The 21403-nt window shown below is 41.7% G+C and overlaps 1 protein-coding gene across 1 annotated transcript in view; it reads right to left on the bottom strand.

Annotated features, from left to right (window-relative positions):
* LOC139561316 (nck-associated protein 5-like) overlaps positions 1–21403 on the bottom strand; it is a 120726-nt gene that overhangs the window by 59740 nt on the left and 39583 nt on the right. The window contains exon 2 of the mRNA XM_071378333.1: positions 13621–13819. The gene's annotated coding sequence lies outside the window, so the exon portion shown is untranslated. The remainder of the gene's footprint in view (positions 1–13620; positions 13820–21403) is intronic.

The following is a 21403-nucleotide window of genomic DNA, read 5'->3' as shown; positions in this document are numbered from 1 at the left end:
TTGGCATTGATTCACAGTCCATGAGGTACACTACCGTTCAAAAGTTTGGGGTCACTTAGAAATGTCTTTGTTTGAAAGAAAAGCAAGTGTTTTCTCCATTAAAATAACATCAAATTGATCAGAAATACAGTGTAGACAGTGTTAATGTTGAGGCATATGTTTCTCAAACTAGACACTCTAATGTACTTGTCCCTCTTGCTCAGTTGTGCACCGGGGCCTCCCACTCTTTCTATTCTGGTTAGAGCCAGTTTGCGCTGTTCTGTGAAGGGAGTAGTGCACAGCGTTGTATGAGATCTTCAGTTTGTTGGCAATTTTTCACCGGGAATAGCCTTCATTTCTCTGAACAAGTATAGACCGACAAGTTTCAGAAGAAAGGTCTTTGTTTCTGGCAATTTTGGGCCTGTAATTGAACCCACAAATCCTGATGCTCCAGATACTCAGCTAGTCTAAAGAAGGCGAGTTTTATTGCTTCTTTAATCAGCACCACAGTTTTCAGCTGTGCTAACATAATTAGAAAATGTTTTTCTAATGATCAATTAGCCTTTTAAAATGATAAACTTGGATTAGCAAACACAACGTGCCATTGGAACACAGGAGTGATGGTTGCTGATAATGGGCCTCTGTACGCCTATGTAGATATTCCTTTAAAAATCCTCCGTTTCCAGCTACAATAGTCATTTACAACATTAACAATGTCTACACTATTTCTGATTAATTTGATGTTATTTTATTGGAGAAAAAAAAAGAAGCTTTTCTTTAAAAAAACAAGGACATTTCTAAGTGACCCCAAACTTTTGAATGGTAGTGTACGTTGAGATGAAAGAACAAGGAGAGAAAGTAAGATGTCTTAAGGGTCGTACAGATCTCACCGAATGTGGATCTCCCATTTGTCTTCCGATCGTTCAGTGCGCTGTATAAAATCGGTTCGCAATTGGTGTGTTCGAGCCCTTAGAGCCTGACCATTCTTAGATCACCCTCTATCCATTTCCTTCCCTATGGTGGAAAAGAGAATGGAATTCCGTATGAAACCTCCTCCTGTGACCAAAGCACCTCTCGGGGTAAGGGAGAACTCGTGTCTGGGGGGGGGGGGGGTGATAGTGGGGTCAGATGGGGAATGTTTTACTTTGAGGCTTTGTAGTTGAAAGAAGAAGCTCAGTAGATGTTCTCTGTTCTTGAAGAGTTAAAAAAATGCTTGTTTTGTCTCCCCTATACGGTTAGCGTGTGACTAGTGTTGTCCTCAAAAAGGTCCTCTTCATTACACACTGTTGACTGTGTATTGTGGTTCGTCTCTCACTACTCAAGGGGCAAATGGTAGACACACCACAGAGACTGTTTTAATACCCAACTGTCTGGCAGGGTCAACAAAGCTCTTGCATTAAAAACAAGACTTGAAAACCCCCTACACTACTCAGTCAAATGGCGTGCGTCATCAACATGGTACCCCAACATGGCTGGCTTTCTTCAAGGCCCCAAGGGGAGGCAGTGAATAGCCTCTTATTGGAAAATACACATTTAGCCAAGCTAAAGGGTTCCTAGCCTGAGTGGCTAATTCAACTACGTGGCTCAGACGTATATTGTGCGTCCCAAATAGCACTCTATTCTCTTTCTAGTACACTACTTTTGGCATGGGCCATAGCGGTTTGGTCAAAAGTAGTACACTATATGGAATAGTGTGCCATTTGGGCCACATTCACGGTGTGGCTCTGGGTCTGACGCTAGTCACTGTAGCTGGCTCAATAAGCTCCATTACCCATACACTTGTTCCGACACACCCCCACTGAGTCACTACTGAAGCATTCAGTCACATGCCTCAAGACACGCTTTAAATCAGCTGCCATCTACTGGATTCCTAGAGCTCACCATGTACGAGCCATCCATCATGTAAATCTAGGCTACATCGACAAGTAGGTATGGTCAATAAAATATTTCTGCCTATAGCTAGGTTTCCGTCCAATTGGTGACAGATTTTCATGCGAAAATCCAAAAATCTGCATAAAAACATAATGCGCATTTTCCCACCAGAGATGTGTTTCCATCTAATTGACTTGTTGCAGATAAAAAAGGCTGTGCATGATGATGTAGTGCACATAAAATAACTTCTGGTTAAATTCCAATGTACTGAATAAGTACAAGTTAAATGGGTTTTTATTGCATTTTCAACTCTACTGATGATTTTGTCACAACAAATGTTGCTTTATATAGCAACAGCTAGCAGATAGTGTGGTTAGGCTACTTACTACATGATGAGATTATTATGTATGAGAGCTAGAAAATGTTTATTTGTCAAATGGCAGCCAAGCATCGATTATCATGTCACCAGAATAAAACCATTAATATTTATTGGAAAGGAGCATCAAGCTCATCACCTTGCACTTTCACAACCATGTGAAGTTCATCATAACTTATTTAAACTGTAGCCTAATAAACTGCATGCTTTTCCGTGAAGTAGCGGGAGGATCACACACACACACACCATATCATCGCGTGACTCCAAGTTTACTTCTATACGTTATATCAATATTTGTGTATAAAAAGGGGTTTACACTGCCATTTCTCGCATAATGAATTTTACAGATACAAAAAGATCCCACCTTGTCTAGCGTATATTGTTTGTCGACATTTGGAAAGTTTACTGACGAATGTGCTGTTTCCATCAGGCCGGTCGTGACATTTCATCCCACGCAATTTACTTGCATAAAAAAAGTTGGATGGAAACCTAGTTTAGATCAGCAAATGTCCCCCAGAACAGGTGAATCATCAGTTTGAGAATGAACATCAGTAACAATAACACACAACTGTTATGGATAGAGATCTTTTTAGTGTAATAGGATGACAGTTCTGACGCTCCATGATCAGCAATCAATCAGCACCTATGGTTTGTGCATTACAGTAGGAAGAACTGCAATAATAAGACCTGTTCCTCATGTGGACCGACTCAGACAAACAAAAGACCTAACAACACAAAGCCAAAAACGACAAGCTCACTTCCCTTTTCACAACGGCTTCATACCAACAAAAACACACCCGTCAGCAAATTTTGTTTCATCATGTTTGTATAGTGCAAGCACACACTAAACATGTGCGTGTGTTTGTGTGATAAAACTGTGTGAAAAATGTAATCATCACACTTCCCTCATTCTACAGTATGGCTGGCTCTCTTCTGCATCCCCCCCCACTACTACTTCTTACCCCAGAAAAGTTTGTCTTTGCTTGGGGTGGGGTGGGGGGGTGATTTTCTCTGTCTCCCAGTTGAGGGGTGGGATTCCCCTGTATCACATCATCCCTGGGGGGTAATCAAGCCAAGTCATCTGATAAACAAGACGAGAAACACTGAGTCCCCACCCAAAGTGGTTAATGAAGAGAGAGTGAGATAGTGAGATTAAGAGGAAACGAGAGTAGGGTAGATGTCGAAGTAGCCTACAGAAAGTGAGTCAGAGCTAATCAAATAATATTAGATATATATCCTGGTGTAATGAAGCCACTCCAGGGACCAACAAGGACACAGGCACTGGTGACAAAATCAATGAGGGTTTACAGCTCCCTTCTCAATTACGATAAAGAGATCTACTGTCTGAATTATACGTCAGCCCCCTCCCTGCATCGCACAGAGGAACCATACAGGGCGTTTTAATGAGTACGGTTAAATGCACAAAATAATACGATTATCATCAATAGTCAGATTAATATAGTTTGATTTAAACATTTACGTGCTTTGCAAGGAGAAGATTTTCCCTAATAATTCTGTTTTAAAAAAACACCACAACAACCATATTATTTGTGGGAAATAGTTTGGAAACAAAGTTTGCATGTGAAAACTATTTCTAGCTGCCCTCTTGGCCAAGTCTCACCTTGTAAAAGTAGTCTTCTGACCTCATGGGACTTCCTGGATAAATGATGTTACAAATATATACTGAACAAAAATATAAAACGCAACATGCAACAATTTCAAAGGTCTTACTGAGTTACAGTTCTTAAAGGAAATCAGTCAATTGAATAAATGCATTAGGCCATAATCTATGGATTTCACATGACTGGGCAAAGGCCCAGGCATAGGTGAGCCTGGGAAGGCATACGCCCACCCACTTGGGAGCCACTGGGGAGGCAGGCCCAGTAAATCAATTACATTTTTCCCCACAAATGGGCTTTATTACCGACAGAAATACTCCTCAGCACCCTCTCAGATGATACCGCAGGTGAAGAAGCCCGATGTGGAGGTCCAGGGCTGGCATGGTTACACGGTTGTGAGGCTGGTTGGACGTACTGCCAAAATCTCTAAAACGACATTGGAGGCGGCTTATCGTAGAGAAATGAACATCCAATTCTCTGGCAACAGCTCTGGACATTCCTGCAGTCAGCATGCCAATTGCACACTCCCTTTGACCCAAGTTAAACAATTTAAAGGCAATTCTACCAAATACTAATTGAGTGTATGTAAACTTCTGACCCACTGGGAATGTGATGAAATTAAAACTTAAATAAATCATTCTCTCTACTATTATTCTGACATTTCACATTCTTAAAATAAAGTGGTGATCCTAACTGACCTAAAACAGGGAATTGTTATTAGGATTAAATGTCAGGAATTGTGAAAAACTGAGTTGAAATATATTTGGCTGAGGTGTATGTAAACTTCCGACTTCAACTGTAAATGCTTCACAGAGTTCAAGTAATAGACACATCAACCGTTCAGAGGAGACTGTGTGAATCAGGCCTTAAAGGACACCGATAAGAAGAAGAGACTTGCTTGGGCCAAGAAACACGAGCAATGGACATTAAACCGATGGAAATTTGTCCTTTGGTCTGGAGTCCAATTTTTGTATTTTTGGTTCCAACCGCCGAGTCTTTGGGAGACGCGGTGTGGGTGAACGGATGCTCTCCGCATGTGTATTTCCCACCGTAATGCATGGAGAAGGAGGTGTTATGGTGTGGAGGTGCTTTGCTGGTGACACTGTTTGATTTATTTAGAACTGACCTGGCCTCCACAATTGAGATGGTTTTGGATGAGTCGGACCGCAGAGTGAAGAAAAAGCAGCCAACAAGTGCTCAGCATATGTGGGAACTCCTTCAAGACTGTTGGAAAAGCATTCCAGGTGAAGCTGCTTGAGAGAATGCCAAGAGTGTGCAAAGCTGTGATCAAGGCAAAGGGTGGCTACTTTGAAGAATCTCAAATATAAAATATATTTTGATTTGTTTAACACTTTTTTGGTTACTACATGATTCCAAATGTGTTATTTCATGGGTTTGATGTCTTCATTATTATTCTACAATGTAGAAAATAGTAAAAAGAAAAGAAAAACCCTTGAATGAGTAGGTGTTCTAAAACTTTTGACCAGTAGTGTATATAGATATAAGCTCTCCAAATGTATTATCATATCTTGTAATAAGGTTAGAGAAGACAAGCATGTGTAGTATTAGCTGTTCTTCTGAGTGTTTATCTGGTACAGAGGCCTGTGTCTCGGTCATGACAAGTATATAGGACTACCCTGTTGTCTGCTGTCTAGCTATTCATCATACATTTAGCAGATGTTCTTACCCAGAACCAACCATCCAGAATTATTTATTTTTTCTAACTTAGATTGCCAAACACTCTTGAACACACAACGCACTACTGTACATTTTGTAGACTACCCCCAGAGAGGGTCATTTTCGGTGTCCTTCACGCTGCCTGTTATGAAGATGTGCTTTATAAAAAGATCTCTTGCTTTTGTGGTAATATCTGTATCAATTAGGTCCCCAAACCAGCCTGCACCCTGCTGATACAGAATCCTACTGTTTAATTGTGACCAATTCAGTCGGTTGGATTCCAGTTTGCTTATTTTAAGAAAGAGAGGGAGGTGAGGAGGGAGAAAGAGAAGGCAAGCCAAGTGGGACTCAAATCGCTGCCTAGGGAGAGGGTAAGAATGAATAAATATATAAAAATAAGAGGGGCTGCATCCACACAGCACACATCAAAGGGAGGGGGGAAGCTAGGAGGGGAACACTGTACGCACTGTGTGTATGCATGTGTCTGTACACACACTGCCTGACACCCAAACCAGCGGGACCACACCAAGGTGGGATTTGTTTAGGGTGTGGGTGAGGGGGCTTAAGGCGTCCGCATACATATGTCCGGTTTGCTCCTAGCAGAACTCGGCTAGGCAAAATGAATGTCTGTGCTCGCATCCTCCCTTAAAATACCTTCACTTGAAAAACAAGAAAAAAGCTGCAATATTAGCGTTTGTCCCTCTTGATGCACCGTAGCCAGTTCACTTCTTCAAAAAAGTCTTTATTAATCTAAGATAACAAAATAAATATGTAATTAATTGAGACGTTTTTGCATAAGAGTTCTTAGGTCACGCAATTTTACATCTAACTAGGATGGCCATAGACGGCTAACACACTTGGGATTTTGAAGTAAAGTCAAGTAAAGCGCTGGAATTTAAAATGTGCCGTATTTCTCAAGTGAAAAAAATGTGCATGAGAAAACTTGTCAGCTGTCGTTGAATGACAAACACTTAATTGAAGAATTCCTGCTGTTGACCAATCACCAACTTCGGCAAGCCTCAGGAAGAAAAAAAAGTGAAGCATACGGTAAGTTTTACTCTACTGCATGTTGAGGGTCGAGTGTCTGACACCAGGGCAAAAGGATTACTCTACATTAAACCTTCTCTTCTCCACTTCATCCGCAAAGGTCACAGAAAGTAAATACCCATACAGATAGAGCTAGCATATTGAAATTTTAAATAGCAACCATGTGCCTTAGAACAGAGACTTAACTCCCTATCAGCAAAAGTGAGAACAAAACGAGACTGGATGGATGGTGAACGATGGCACATCTGAACAACAACAGTGAGCTTGATTTAGGTTAGCAGACTACCTCATCTGTGTGAAGTGAAATCTAATCAAACGTCCTTGTGAGTTATTGTAAGGAAGCAGTGGAACAATGATGTGTGAATGTGTAAATGTCAGAGGGCTAGTGTCCAGGGAGTTCTCAGGTATAATGGACACACACACACAGAATTCAAGCAGACACTGTGAAAGCATGCCTGACCCTGCTCTGTCACCTTAAGCCAATAGTATTCAAAGTCGGGTCACGGGGGAAATGCAGCTGGGTCATATAAAAAAATGAAAAATAATAATAATAGTACAGATTATTGTATGGGAAATTACAAAAGTTTATGAAAGATAATTTGGAGAAGAAAAAAAAGTGTACATGTATTTATAGATGAAAATACAATGAATTTAAGGTTATTTGTTGATGTGTCATTAGATTTTGGGTCAGGTTGGGACGCAAGAAATCCGTGGGAAAATAAAATGGGTTACCAGAAATTCTGCCAGAAAGAAATGGGGTCCCCACTGAAAAATGAATACATTTACATTTTAGTCAATTAGCAGATGCTCTTATCCAGAGCGAATTGGCGTAGTGATTGCATACATTTTCATTCGTACCACTGGTCGTCATACCGGCTCTATTTCTGCCTGTTTGAATGGCATTAGCTCAGATTGCCATGAAATTACCATGGGAAATCAATAGAACATCACTCAAAGGTGAAAAAAACAATATAACATTCAGAATGGGTGAATCTTTCTTTTAAAAAGGTGCAATATGCAGAAATCGCACGCCCATTTCCTAAAATTCTAATAGTTTGCCTAATTTCAGTTTGTGACAAAACAAGCCATGTATAGTGTAGAGAATCATTGTACCATCTAAACCGCTGTGAAAAGTATTTCCAATAACCAAAAATATAGTTTTTTAATTTGTTTGAAGCTGGTGTACATAACCAAGAGTAAAAGACTCAAAAACTAAACTTAAAAGAATGGGAATCATAAAAATAGCACACAAAGAACAGATCTACTGCTTCTTAAGTTTCAAGTTAATGTCACATGCACAAGTACAGTGAAATTACTTTCTTGCAAACTCAAAAACCCAACAATAAAATAATCAGTAACAATGTAATACTAGGCCCACCCACTTGGGAGCCAGACCCAGCCAATCAGAATGAATGAAAGGGCTTTATTACCGATAGAAATACTCCTCAGTTTCATCAGCTGTCCAGGTGGCTGGTCTCAGATGATCCCGAAGGTGAAGAAGCCAGATGTGGAGGTTCTGGGCTGGCGTGGTTACATCTGGTTGCGGTTGTGAGGCCGGTTGGACATACTGCCAAATTCTTTAAAACAACGTTGGAGGCGGCTTATGGTAGAGAAATGAACATTAAATTCTCTAGCAACAGCTCTGGTGGACATTCCTGCAGTCAGCATGCCAATTGCACGGTCCCTCAAAACTATCTTGGCAAAGGAGAAACACTCTCTAACAGGGATGTAAACAAATGTGTGCACAAAATTCTTGAGAAATAAGCTTTTTGTGTGTATGGAAAATGTCTGGAATCTTTTCTCTCAGCTCATGAAACATGAGACCAACACTTTACATGCTGTGTTTGTATTTTTGTTCAGTGTGTGTGTGTGTGTGTGTGTGTATATATATATCAGTGAAGGCTCCTCAGAGGACGGGTGAGGAGGAGGATCATCCTCAATGAAATTTCATAAAAAGAAAAATTGTGAAACATTTAAAAAGTTATCCTCGTCAGATTAAACTATACAAAATATATTCATATGTCACTACATAATTGGTTAAAATATACTGCTTCAATGAAGGTCTACAATAACTTCAACAGCACTGTCTGGGATAGAACCATTGTGTAGCCGGAGGACAGTTAGCGTCCGTCCTCCTCTGGCTACATCGACTTCAATACAAAACCTAGGAGGCTGGTAGGCCTCACCTCCTTCCATAGACATACATGGTAATTATGACCACTTCCGGAGGACGTCCTCCAACCAATCAAAGCATTTTCAGTATGAACTGACATGTTGTCCATCCAATCATAGATGTAGGATCAGAAAATGAACCTAGTGTGTTGTATTGGGATTGTGCCACAGAGCATTATGGGGGTTCTGTGTGTTGAGAAGCTTGGTGACATTATTGGATAAAGATGAAAGAGTGAAGAGTGATAGTTGAACATTTTAGGGGACATTATTCAATTCAAATAAAAAATAAATAATTACAGGAGATGGATGAGGTATATTAGCAATTGTTGTCTTGGGTTTGTAACTTTATTTTTGTGTCCAGTTAGTGCAATTTATTCACATTTGCCTTACTAACTTGAGTGTGCAGTTTTCTCCGCCCGAAATATAGAATGGCCAACGGTGCCAAAAATGTTGTGGATTTTTGTTGAAGAACCCCTTTCATTCTCTGGGGTACACGGAAAAGTTGCAAATTAAAAGCGAGGGTCGACCTCTGCCTGAGATCAGTTTCATGAAGAAGGATGAAAAGGTGAGGGCGTTCAATACCAACTGATATCAAATGTATAGCTGGTTAACAGGGAGCCTTTCATCAATACCACCTGATTTCAAATGTATAGCTGGTTAACACGGAGCCTTTCATCAAGCTGCCTGTAATTGCACGTTACGATGCTTTACATGTTTTCTGGGATGTCGAAAAACAATTCTGAATGATTTGATAGCTTCCATCACATCATCCATTAAAAGTTAGATTAGAGAGGTTGACGCAGCACATGTTTTCGTGTGCATTCAAGTAGGCTTTGCACTTTCCTCTGGTATTTATTTAGCAAAGATGATAACACAAAATCACTCCGGACAGACACAAGCAAAAACTCATGACATAAATGTTGTAGCAGCCTAGGCTACACCCAAACATTAGAAATCTGACATGCTGTAAGGGATAAAAACTATATTATTTTTATACTATTAACTGTAGGCTTCTAATAAGAGCAGCTGCATACAGCCAATGCGCCCTGTCCATCTGGTCAGGGTAAACGAATTGGTAACGTTATGCATTTATAGTCCATTTGTGTGTCAGGAGAAAATGTGAATGTGATCAAATTTAGATTATAGCTCATCAATGTTATCGGCGGAGTCTCGAAACATATTCTATTCAACGCTAGCAAAGCAGTCCTGTAGCATAATCTCAGATTCTGGTGACTATTTCTCAACAGAGCGAGTCACGGGTACTTCCTGTTTGCGTTTCTGCTTGTTAACAGGAAGCAGGAGTACGGAGTCATGATCTGGTTTGCGGAATGGAGGATGAGGGAGGGCCTTGTATGCTTGCTTGGGGGTAGAACGACAGTGGCGTTGGAGACGTGTTGATGGAAGTTGGCAATCACGCATTTTAGTGATGCGGAATTAAAATCTCCGGGCAACCAGACAGGAAGCCTCTGGATGTAGGTTTTCTTGCTTGTTTATAGTGTTGTACAGTTCGTTAAGTACCAGCTTGTTAATTTTATTGTACTGAGGTAGAATGTATACAACAGTCAAGATAACAGCTGAAAACTCCCTCGGGAGGTAGAAAGGTCGGCATTTGACCATCAGGTATTCCAAGTCGGGTGAACAGTGGGTCGACACACACCAGTTGGTGTTGCTGTAAGAGGCAAACCTCTCCCCACTCGATTTCCCCAACTGGAAAATTGATTGAGTTGGATAGCCATGGGGGGTGCTGTCCAACAGCCATGTTTCAGAAACGCAAAGAATATTGCAGTTGAGACTCCCATTGGTAGCAAATCCGCAATCGGATTTCATCCATATTATTATTGAGTGACTGGTCAGTATGTATGTAGAATGAGGGAAGACGTGGCCGGTTTTCCCTTCGCCTCCATATCACCAGGACCCCCCCTGCCTCTGTAACGCCGGCATTTCCTCTTGGGTTGCCCAAAAATTGGGTCGGAATTACAGAGAGAGCCCAGGGCAGATGAGTCAAAGTAGAAGCCGCAATTGGGGTAAATAACTGCCGATCTGATGTTCAAAAGTTATTGTCGGTTGTAAGAAATAATAGCATACATTGTGAAAATAAAATAAAAATAAACAACAAAATAATAAGTTGGGTCGGAGCTTACAAAACGATAGCCATCCAGTACGGTGCCATCTTAGACTTGCTTTCAATGGGAATGACAGAGCTATAACTCACAATTCTATGTGAATTTGATCGGGTCGCCCAAAAAGTGACATATTGCAGCTTTAAGCCAAAGAAAACTTCACATGTATGGCAACAGACCTAGTCACCCCCCATTCACACATAATCGAAAGTGCATACATATAGGCACACACACCTCAACTCCCCCCTCCTAGTGCATAAACCCAGAAACCCATGCATACACATTACACACACTTGTCCCCAGAGATTTGAGGAATGTGAGATCAGTTGTCATAGGTCGTTAATCTTCATGAACACCCACACAGTAAGAGTAGCACATGTGCTACAGGGACCCTCCAGGGGCTCACAGTGTGTCCCACAGGGACGGCCATTATGGAGAATCAGAGCACAGTTTCACATAGAGTAGACACTTCTAATGAGATCTGGTTGTGAAAGTAATAATGTCCTGGAGGTCTGATAACAAGCAAGACTGTTCCTTTCTTAGTCTTTAGTGGTAATATTTTTTTGCCTAGGTTTAGAGAACTTATATTAGACTACTAACAGGCTGAACTATATCTAACCAATGTCCACAGAAGCCAACTTGACAAAGTGTGGTAGTCAAGTAAAGAGTTTTGAATTCATAGCCCATTAGGTCACCCAGCCTACATCTTTTTGTGAAGAGGGATATTGGTCATCATTATCCCCTGTATGCCCCCACCCATTCCCTCTCTCCATTGGAATGTTTGCCATCCTGGGGGGCTAGCAGTTGTTAGCGGGCATGTGTGGCTGCAAGTGTCAGTGATGTTTGTGCACCTGGTCCCAAAATGAGTTCCTAAGACAAGATACATTTGTCTAAATATCACTTTATACCAGTCACTACTGGTAAGGAAGACGGGTAGTGGACTCAGCTGTAGTTTTATCTCTTTTCCAAAACAGTGAGAAAAACATTGTTGAAATCATGTGGTGATACAGTATAACCTCTGTTGACTGAAAACCAAGAACTCAGCATGAATTCCAAGAATGGATTGAAACCATATTCATGAACTACTGAGACAAATAGACAGTCGAGTGGATGAGGATCCTGCACAGCGATGTATACAAAATCAAAGGGAAATTTTAAAACGTAATTTAACCACAGTGCCAGAAATAGACCGCCGCACTGATAAAACAGAGTTTCCACAAGCAGACAGCCTCCTCTCATGCATTTAAATAATCTCACAGCAGATTACAACCGCAGCAGAAGTGCCGTTTGGCGTCAATAGCGTCCATTAATTTACATGGGAGAGAGTAAACCGCCCAGAGAAATAATACACTCCTTAAAGAAAGACGAAGAGAAAGGAGCAAATAAAGACGAAAAGGAAGAAAGGAGCAAAAAAAACTGCCTTTTGATGAAGACTTGAATAATTCATCAAGGAGAATCTCAGATTGAAAATAATAAAAAAACAACAGATGGCCTCTCTATTACTCCCTCTTTCGTTCCCTCTCTTCATTTCCCAGCTCTATCACTCACTTAATCTTGCTCTCCTTTTGGCATTGGTTCACTCCAGAGAAGCCCCTTGCTTTCCCCACTCTTCCCCTGTGCAATGGTGGTGGGACTGACCCTGGAACCCTGGACAGACGGACAGTGGACAGACGACTCCATTCACTCTTTCCTGTACCCGCCAGCCTCAATCGAGACGCAATGGAGGGGCTCAGTCAGTGACCACTAAATCTCCAAGCTCAACAGGAGCTTGGGGGGGGTCTAATCCAGCTAAGCCTGTAGCACTGTGACACTCAAATCTCGGGCATGGCCCACTGTTGTAACCGACACCAATGGAAAGTCATTAGCTGGACGTACTCAAGGTCATGGTGCAGATGTTAGACTGGCTAATTCTAATGGTCAACATAAGCTAGCTAGGGGAAGTTCCTTCTCAATATTAGCTGTAAAATGCTCCCCTCGCAATCCTTCTTAACCATGATTTCAACAAATAGCAAAAGAGTTGATCAAATCACTTAATGACATATGAAGTAAAAATTTCATGTCCCCATATATAGCTACTGTATTCCAAGGTGCATTGAAGCTGTTCTGGCCCAACACCCTATTAAAGACATGCTCTGGACCTTCGCGACTACTAAATATTTTTTAAACCTCCCACTTTGGGCTGGATGTGTCAATGTGTAGTTCATACATTGTGCATAATCTATGAGCAGAATTACTGTTTTACCTCAATTAGCCACAACATCTCTAGTTTGAAGCTGTGCTGCGCCATTTTCCCTATATTTTCCCCCACGTCAGCCAGCCCCATAACAATTAGAGTTCAACCAATGAGCTTCTGCCCCTCGCCATTTGAGTGACAGCTAGCAAGAGGCACATCATGCACACACAGCAGAGTGGGAGAGAGCGCAATGACGTGGTCTGCACGTGACGTAGTACGCAATTTTTGGGGATCACTTTTGGCTCGAGAGTGCTACTTTCAGAACTACTGGCTAAAAAGCATACAAAAGTACCAGAGAATCTCTAATACTATGTTTGGCTGTTACCTGTACGTTCCCAATATTGACCAATATTGATGAGGCGCTGCTCATTGGATGGTGACAATCACCAGCAGGGGCTTGAGTGTAATACCTCAACAACTATACTAAATCTAACTTAACAGAAACTGTAAAGTGTATTATTTTTAATTCCCTAGCACTGCAGATATCAGTGACACAGACCTAATAGTCATAATGAGTCCACTCACCTCAGAGCTAGCTTCTAGCCGTCTATCGTGTGGCCCTCAAGGGCCAGGGACCTCAACCTCAGGAATTGGAGTGTGGTTCCTGTCTCCGGGGGGCAATCCCATGCTTTATCGCACTCTCCCACTGGCGCCACTGATGTTCCTGTATCACATTATACCACGTTGAATCACCAGAGATAAGGGAAGATGGAGGGTAGGAATCCTGTTAACAAAGACAGAGATGGATGAGTCACTATGTCAAATTCATGAAGAATGCGCATTTCCCGATTATTGCCCCAATAAGTGAGGCAGTAGGCATCCTGCTGGCATCAGAATCTATAGAAATGTAGCATATTCAATGCTGGCACAATCACTTCTTGGTACAGAAGTTGCTGATACCTCAGGCTCTAATGATTTCACAGCTGATACATTTCCATCATGTCCAAGATAGACAGGTCGAGGAACCATTGCACAAGGATATGGAAATGCCATCTTTTAACAGTGGTTTGCAATTTATCTTTGAAGATTTCATTTCCTCCTCTTTGTGCTTTCTTAGGCAAAGAAGTGACATAGCCTGCAGCATCGTTCAGCTCATTTAATTTAACACCACACTGCTCAGCTGATCAATATCTCCTATACATTTCCTGCTTAAGTAAAGTCAATACAAAAACATTACAAAAACATACATTGGGAAACATGACCAGCACACCTTGCCTCAGCCTGAACATGTCAACAGAGTGTGAGCCTTCTGGATTTAGACCATTGCGGGGGAGGAAACCACAACAGCAACCTATGGGTACCATTTGAACACGAAGCTCATGTATCTCTCTACCAGTAACTAATGCCCAACAGTCTTCTGCCGCATCAATAAACTAAAGGGTGATACCACCATCCGTCTCCAATCCGAAGCATGTAATTAAAAACTAAAAAGGTTCACCCTGGTCATGACAAGTCAAGACCTTTGACCAGGAACCCAACTTACAAGACACCAGGAGCTAGCTGGCATGTGGCCTTCTGGCTGACCCATCAAGCCAGTGTCCAGCTGAACCCTGAGAGGAAAAGACCCCCCCCAAAAAATACGTGGTCCACAGTTAGCAACCTTTATGCCCTCCACGTCTTTGGCCTAAAGATTTTATTAAACTCCTGAATGTTGCTTTGCCTCGCTCCACACGTTTCCTGTGAGAAACATCCGGAAGAAAATCCCACTAATTTACCTTCTTTTTTTTTACCAGCTTTTTGTATATCTGAAAGGGGTAGGGGGTAGAAAACATGGAGAACCCCCCCCCCACCCCACCACCCCCCACCACCACCTAAAGACTTACACTGAGTGTACAAACATTAGGAACACCTGGTCTTTACATGACAGACTGGCCACGTGAATATAGATGAAAGCTATCATCCCTTATTGGTGTCACATGTTAAATCCACTTTAAAAAATATATTTTTATTTCACCTTTATTTAACCAGGTGGGCCAGTTGAGAACAAGTTCTCATTTACAACTGCAACCTGGCCAAGATAAAGCAAAGCAACACAAACAACAACACAGAGTTACACATGGAATAAACAAACGTACAGTCAATAACACAATAGGGGAAAAAATCTATATACAGTGTGTGCAAATGAGGTAAGATAAGGGAGGTAAGGCAATAAATAAGCCGTAGTGGCGAAGTAATTACAATTTAGCAATTAAACACTGGAGTGATAGATGTGCAGAAGATGAATGTGCAAGTAGAGATACTGGGGTGCAAAGGAGAGAAGAAAAAAAATAACAATATGGGGATGAGGTAGTTGGATGGGCTATTTACAGATGGGCTATGTACAGGTGCAATGATCTGTGAGCTGCTCTGACAGCTGATGCTTAAAGTTAGTGAGGGAGATATGAGTCTCCAGCTTCAGTGATTTTTGCAATTCGTTCCAGTCATTGGCAGCAGAGAACTGGAAGGAAAGACGGCCAAAGGAGGAATTGGCTTTGGGGGTGACCAGTGAAATATACCTGCTGGAGCGCGTGCTACGGGTGGGTGCTGCTATGGTGACCATTGAGCTGAGATAAGGCAGGGCTTTACCTAGCAAAGATTCATAGATGACCTGGAGCCAGTGGGTTTGGCAACAAATATGAAGCGAGGGCCAGCCAACGAGAGCATACAGGTCGCAATGGTGGGTAGTATATGGGGCTTTGGTGACAAAACGGATGGCACTGTGATAGACTGCATCCAATTTGCTGAGTAGAGTGTTGGAGGCTATTTTGTAAATTACATCGCCGAAGTCAAGGATCGGTAGGATAGTCAGTTTTACAAGGGTATGATTGGCAGCATGAGTGAAGGATGCTTTGTTGTAAAATAAGAAGCCGATTCTAGATTTAATTTTGGATTAGAGATGCTTAATGTGAGTCTGGAAGGAGAGTTTACAGTCTAACCAAACACCTAGGTATTTGTAGTTGTCCACATATTCTAAGTCAGAACCGTCCAGAGTAATGACACTGGACGGGCGGGAAGGTGCGGACAGCGATCGGTTGAATAGCATGCATTTAGTTTTACTTGCATTTAAGAGCAGTTGGAGGCCACGGAAGGAGAGTTGTATGGCATTGAAGCTCATCTGGAGGTTAGTTAACACAGTGTCCGAAGAAGGGCCAGAATCAGTGTAGATGAAGGGGAGGAGACTTTTTAAGCCTTGAGACAATTGAGACATGATTTGTGTACGTGTGCCATTGAGGTGAATGGGCAAGACAAAAGATTTAAGTGCCTTTGAATGGGGCATGGTAGTATTTTCCAGGCGCGCCGGTTTGAGTGTGTCAAGAACTTCAACGCTGCTGGGTTTTTCACACAACAGTTTCCCTTGTGTATCAACAATGTTCCACCACCCAAAGGACATCCAGCCAACTTGACACATGGGCCAGCATCCCTGTGGAAGACTTTCGACACCTTGTAGAGTTCATGCCCCGACGAATTGAGGCAGGTATTCCTGATGTTTTGTACATTCAGTGTATATCCCTTTCATACTAAGACGTATTTCCGACAACTTTACCAACTTTTTTCCGTCTTTTCTTTATATCCGAAACGTATTGCCGATAGCAAAGCCATGTTGTTTATTTCCGCCAAAGATCTAGTAATAATGTTGGTAAAGTTCTGCCTACGGCTTAATATAAATTTAGCCATAATGCAGAGGCGGCATTTGCATGAATTATGAGCTGTATCAGTTAACAATTATTTAAGATATGTCAATCAATCAAATGTATTTATAAACCGCTTTTTACATCAGCAGATGTCACAAAGTGTTTATACAGAAACCCAGCCTAAAACCCCGCAGAGCAAGCAATTCAGATGTAGAAGCACGGTGGCTAGGAAAAACTCCCTAGAAAGGCAAGAACCTAAGAAGAAACCTAGAGGAACCAGGCTCTGAGGGGTGGCCAGTCCTCTTCTGGCTGTGACGGTGGAGATAAGAGTACATGGCCATTAAGGCTAGATAGTTCTTCATGATGTTCAAATGTTCATTGATGACCAGCAGGGTCACAGTGGTGATTATCTAGCAAGCCAGACAACTAAAAGCAACTTTCTAGATAACAAAGTTTAGGTTTGGTGCTAAAAGTTATCTTGTTAGCTATCTAGCTGGCTAGCCAGATCATATAATTACTAGAACATACAATATATATACACAAAAGTATGTGGACACCCCTTCAAATAAGTGGATTCAGCTATTTCAGCCACACCTGTTGCTGACAGGTATATAAAACCGAGCACACGGCCATGCAATCTCCATTGACAAACATTGGCAGTAGAATGGCCAACAAGTCAGTTTGTCAAATTTCTGCCCTGCTAGAACTGCCCCGGTAAACTTTAAGCGCTGTTCTTGTGAAGTGGAAACGTCTAGGCTCAGTCGCGAAGTTGTAGGCTACACAAGCTCACAGAAGCGCATAACGCGTAAAAATTGTCTGTCCTTGGTTGCAACACTCACTACCGAGTTACAAACTGCCTCTGTAAGCAACGTCAGTACAAGAACTGTTCTTTGGGAGCTTCATAAAATGGGTTTCCATCGCCGAGCAGCCGCACACAAGCCTAAGATCACAATGCGCAATGCCAAGCGTCGGCTTGAATAGTGTAAAGCACACGGCCTCTTACTGACAGTTGTGGTTGCTTCGCATAATGTATTGTTGTCTCTACCTTCTTGCCCTTTGTGCTGTTTTCTGTACCCAATAATGTTTGTACCATGTTATGTGCTGCTACCATGTTGTGCTGCTGCCATGTTGTGTTGCCATGTGTTGCTGGCATGCTGTTGTTGTCTTAGGTCTCTCTTTATGTAGTGTTGTGGTGTCTCTTGTCGTGATGTGTGTTCTGTCCTATATATGTATTTTATTTTTAATCCCAGCCCCTGACCCATAGGAGGCCTTTTGCCTTTTTTTAGGCCGTCATTGTAAATAAGAATTTGTTGTTAACCTCACTGGTGTAGGGGGCAGTATTTTCACTGCCCGGATGAAAAGCGTGCCCAGAGTAAACTGCCTGCTACTCAGGCCCAGAGGCTAGGATATGCATATTATTAGTAGATTTGGTTAGAAAACACTTGGAAGTTTCTAAAACTGTTTGAATGATGTCTGTGAGTATAACAGAACTCATATGGAGGTGAAAACCTGAGAAAAATCCAACCTGAGAAAAATCCAACCAGGAAGTGGGAAATCTGAGGTTCGTAGTTTTTCAAGCCATTGCCTATCGAATATACAGTGTCTATGGGATCAGATTGCACTTCCTAAGGCTTCCACTAGATGTCAACAGTCTTTAGAATGTTGTTTCAGGCTTCTACTATGAAAGGGGAGCGAATAAGAGCTGTTTGAACCAGTGGTCTGGTTGAAAGCCTTTAATTTAGTCACACGCGCAGCCGTGAGCACGAGCTCCGTTCCTTTTCATTTCTAAAGACAAAGGAATTGTCCTGTTGGAATATTATTGAAAATGTATGATAAAAACATCCTAAAGATTGATTCTATACATCGTTTGACATGTTTCTACAACCTGTAATAGAACTCTTTTGACTTTTCATCTAGACTTTGTGCTCGCGTGCATTTTGGATTACTGGACTTAACGCGCGAACAAAAAGGAGGTATTTGGACATAAATTATGGACTTTATCGAACAAAACTAACATTTGTTGTTAAACATGGAGACTAGGGAGTGCCATCAGATGAAGATCATCAAAGGTAAGTGATTAATTTTAACTATATTTCTGACTTTTGTGATACCTCTCCTTGGTAGGAAAATGGCTGTATGTTTTTCTGTGGCTAGGTGCTGACCTAACAGAATCACAAAGTGTGCTTTCGCCGTAAAGCCTTTTTGAAATCTGACACAGCGGTTGCATTAAGGAGAAGTTTACCTTTAAATGTATGTTAAACACTTGTATCTTAGATCAATGTTTATGATGAGTATTTCTGTAATTTGATGTGGCTCTCTGCACTTTCAAACCGGATGTTTGTTTGAGACAATGCATTTCTGAACATAATGCGCCAATGTAAACTGAGATTTTTGGATATAAATATGAACTTTATTTAACAAAACATACATGTATTGTGTAACATGAAGTCCTATGAGTGCCATCTGATGAAGATCATCAAAGGTCAGTGATTAATTTAATCGCTATTTCTGACTTTTGTGAGCCCTCTCTTTGCCTGGAAAATGGCTGTATGGTTTTCTGTGACTAGGCGCTGACCTAACATAATCGCATGGTGTGCTTTCGCAGTAAAGCCTTTTTGAAATCGGACACTGTGGTTGGATTTACAAGAAGTTTATCTTTAAAATGGTGTATAATACTTGTATGTTTGAGGAATTTTTATTATGGAATTTGTTTTGAATTTGGGCTCTGCAATTTCACTGGCTGTTGTCGAGGTGGGACGCTAGAGAGGTTAACTGACTTGCCTAGTTAAATTAAGTTTAAATAAATTGGACTCCGGAGCAGTGGAAACGCGTTCTCTGGAGTGATGAATCACGCTTCACCATCTGGCAGTCCGTTTGGATTTGGCGGATGCCAGGAGAACGCTATCTGCATAGTGCCAACTGTAAAGTTTGATGGAGGAGAAATAATGGTGTGGGGCTGTATTTCATGGTTCAGGCTAGGCCCCTTAGTTCCAATGAAGGGAAGTCTTAACGCTACAGCATACAATGACATTCTAGACAATTCTGTGCTTCCAACTTTGTGGCAACAGTTTGGGTAAGGCCCTTTCCTATTTCAGCATGACAATGACCCGGTGCACACAGCCAGGTCCATACAGAAATGGTTTGTCAAGATCGGTGTGGAAGAACTTGACTGGTATGCACAGAGCCCTGACCTCAACCCCATTGAACACTTTTGGGATTAATTGGAATGCCGACTGCGATCCAGGTCTAATCGACCAACATCTGTGCCCGACATCACGGGTGAAAAAAGTAGAGTGAGGCAGTTGGAAGGACGGGACCGGCAGAGCAGTGACTGTATACTAGCAGGGAGAGGCTATACACACACAACTGGTACAACAACTGGTACAACTGGTATAAATTGACAAAGTATGTTGCACAGCGAGAGTTGAGTGGAAGCTAATGGATTCTGTCATCCTGATGAGCCCTTCCCAGCAAGCTAGTTTATGCAGACTAGCTGGAAACAGCAGCATGGCACAAGTAAAATAAAGTTGCTTATTTCGATGGGTGAGGGAGAAATAACTTGTAGTATTAGCCACCATCTGGATGTCACCATGACATGCCAATGAGCTAACGTAATGGCAAGCCATTGCAAATGACCAGTGCAACTGTGTCGTATTTAGGTGCTTGCTAGCCTCTGATACTGGCGACATCCCCCAGAGTGAAGCAATATGGTCAGGCAAATAGGCTTTAGTGCTTGCCGACGTGAGTTGAATAATGACAACATTTTTCTTGTGTGACTCCAGATGTGAGATCTTAATTTGATCACTCTTGTTGCTGCGAATTTTCCTGCACTGCAGGAAATGCAAACTTGTAGTGTATTCAAGATTTTAAAAAGGGTCCTAAGTTTGTAGTTTCCACTTTAAAATGTCAGACTTGATTTGCCCAAATGAAAAATGTTTGGCCATTACTTATAATCCACATTTCCTGTAGCAAACTGGCTCAATTTAAGATTCTACATCTGTACAGTGCCAGCAATAAAACACAAAAAGAGAGACATGCTCTAATTGAGCAAGGCGTCAAAGTGGAAACCCCGCCCGGCTTCGGTTGGGTCATTATAATTCCAAACAATGCATTCTAAAATTACTGTGGGGATGAGTTTTTGCTTGTAAGCAGGAATCCGGAGGATATAATTATGGTCAGATTTGCCAAATGGATGGCGAGGAAGAGCTTTGTACGCATCTCTGTGTGTAGAGTAAAGGTGGTCTAGAGAATTTTTTCCTCCGGTTGCACATGTGACAAATCACACACACGCCTAACATGCTCGCCTTTGAGTTTAGGCCATTACTGTTGTAAATGGGAAGAAATGAAAGCAGTGTGGTCACTCAGGTTAACATGACAATGATCACAACAACAGGGTCAAAGTTGAATGCCTCTTGCGCCTCCCGGCAAAAGCAATGTCAATATAAAAGGTGAATGCCGACAAGGTATAAATCACTTAGGATTTGTGGTGCGTTGCCTGAAAACAATTATTGGGCAATGTGTTTATATGGTCCCCTTTCAAAACAGCCAAATGTTTAAGTGGTAAATAAATACTCTGTTACTGTTTTAAAGGAGAAGTTACTTTTTTACAATCAAATAGAAAACATTTATGGGATGTTACAGAACGGTCCTGACAACTTTTTTTGTGATTTCACATGTTTTTAAGAAACTACCCCAAA

The sequence above is a fragment of the Salvelinus alpinus genome, chromosome 2 (genome assembly GCF_045679555.1).
Source record: "Salvelinus alpinus chromosome 2, SLU_Salpinus.1, whole genome shotgun sequence".
Taxonomy (NCBI): domain Eukaryota; kingdom Metazoa; phylum Chordata; class Actinopteri; order Salmoniformes; family Salmonidae; genus Salvelinus; species Salvelinus alpinus.
This window is presented reverse-complemented; position numbering and strand designations above follow the sequence as displayed.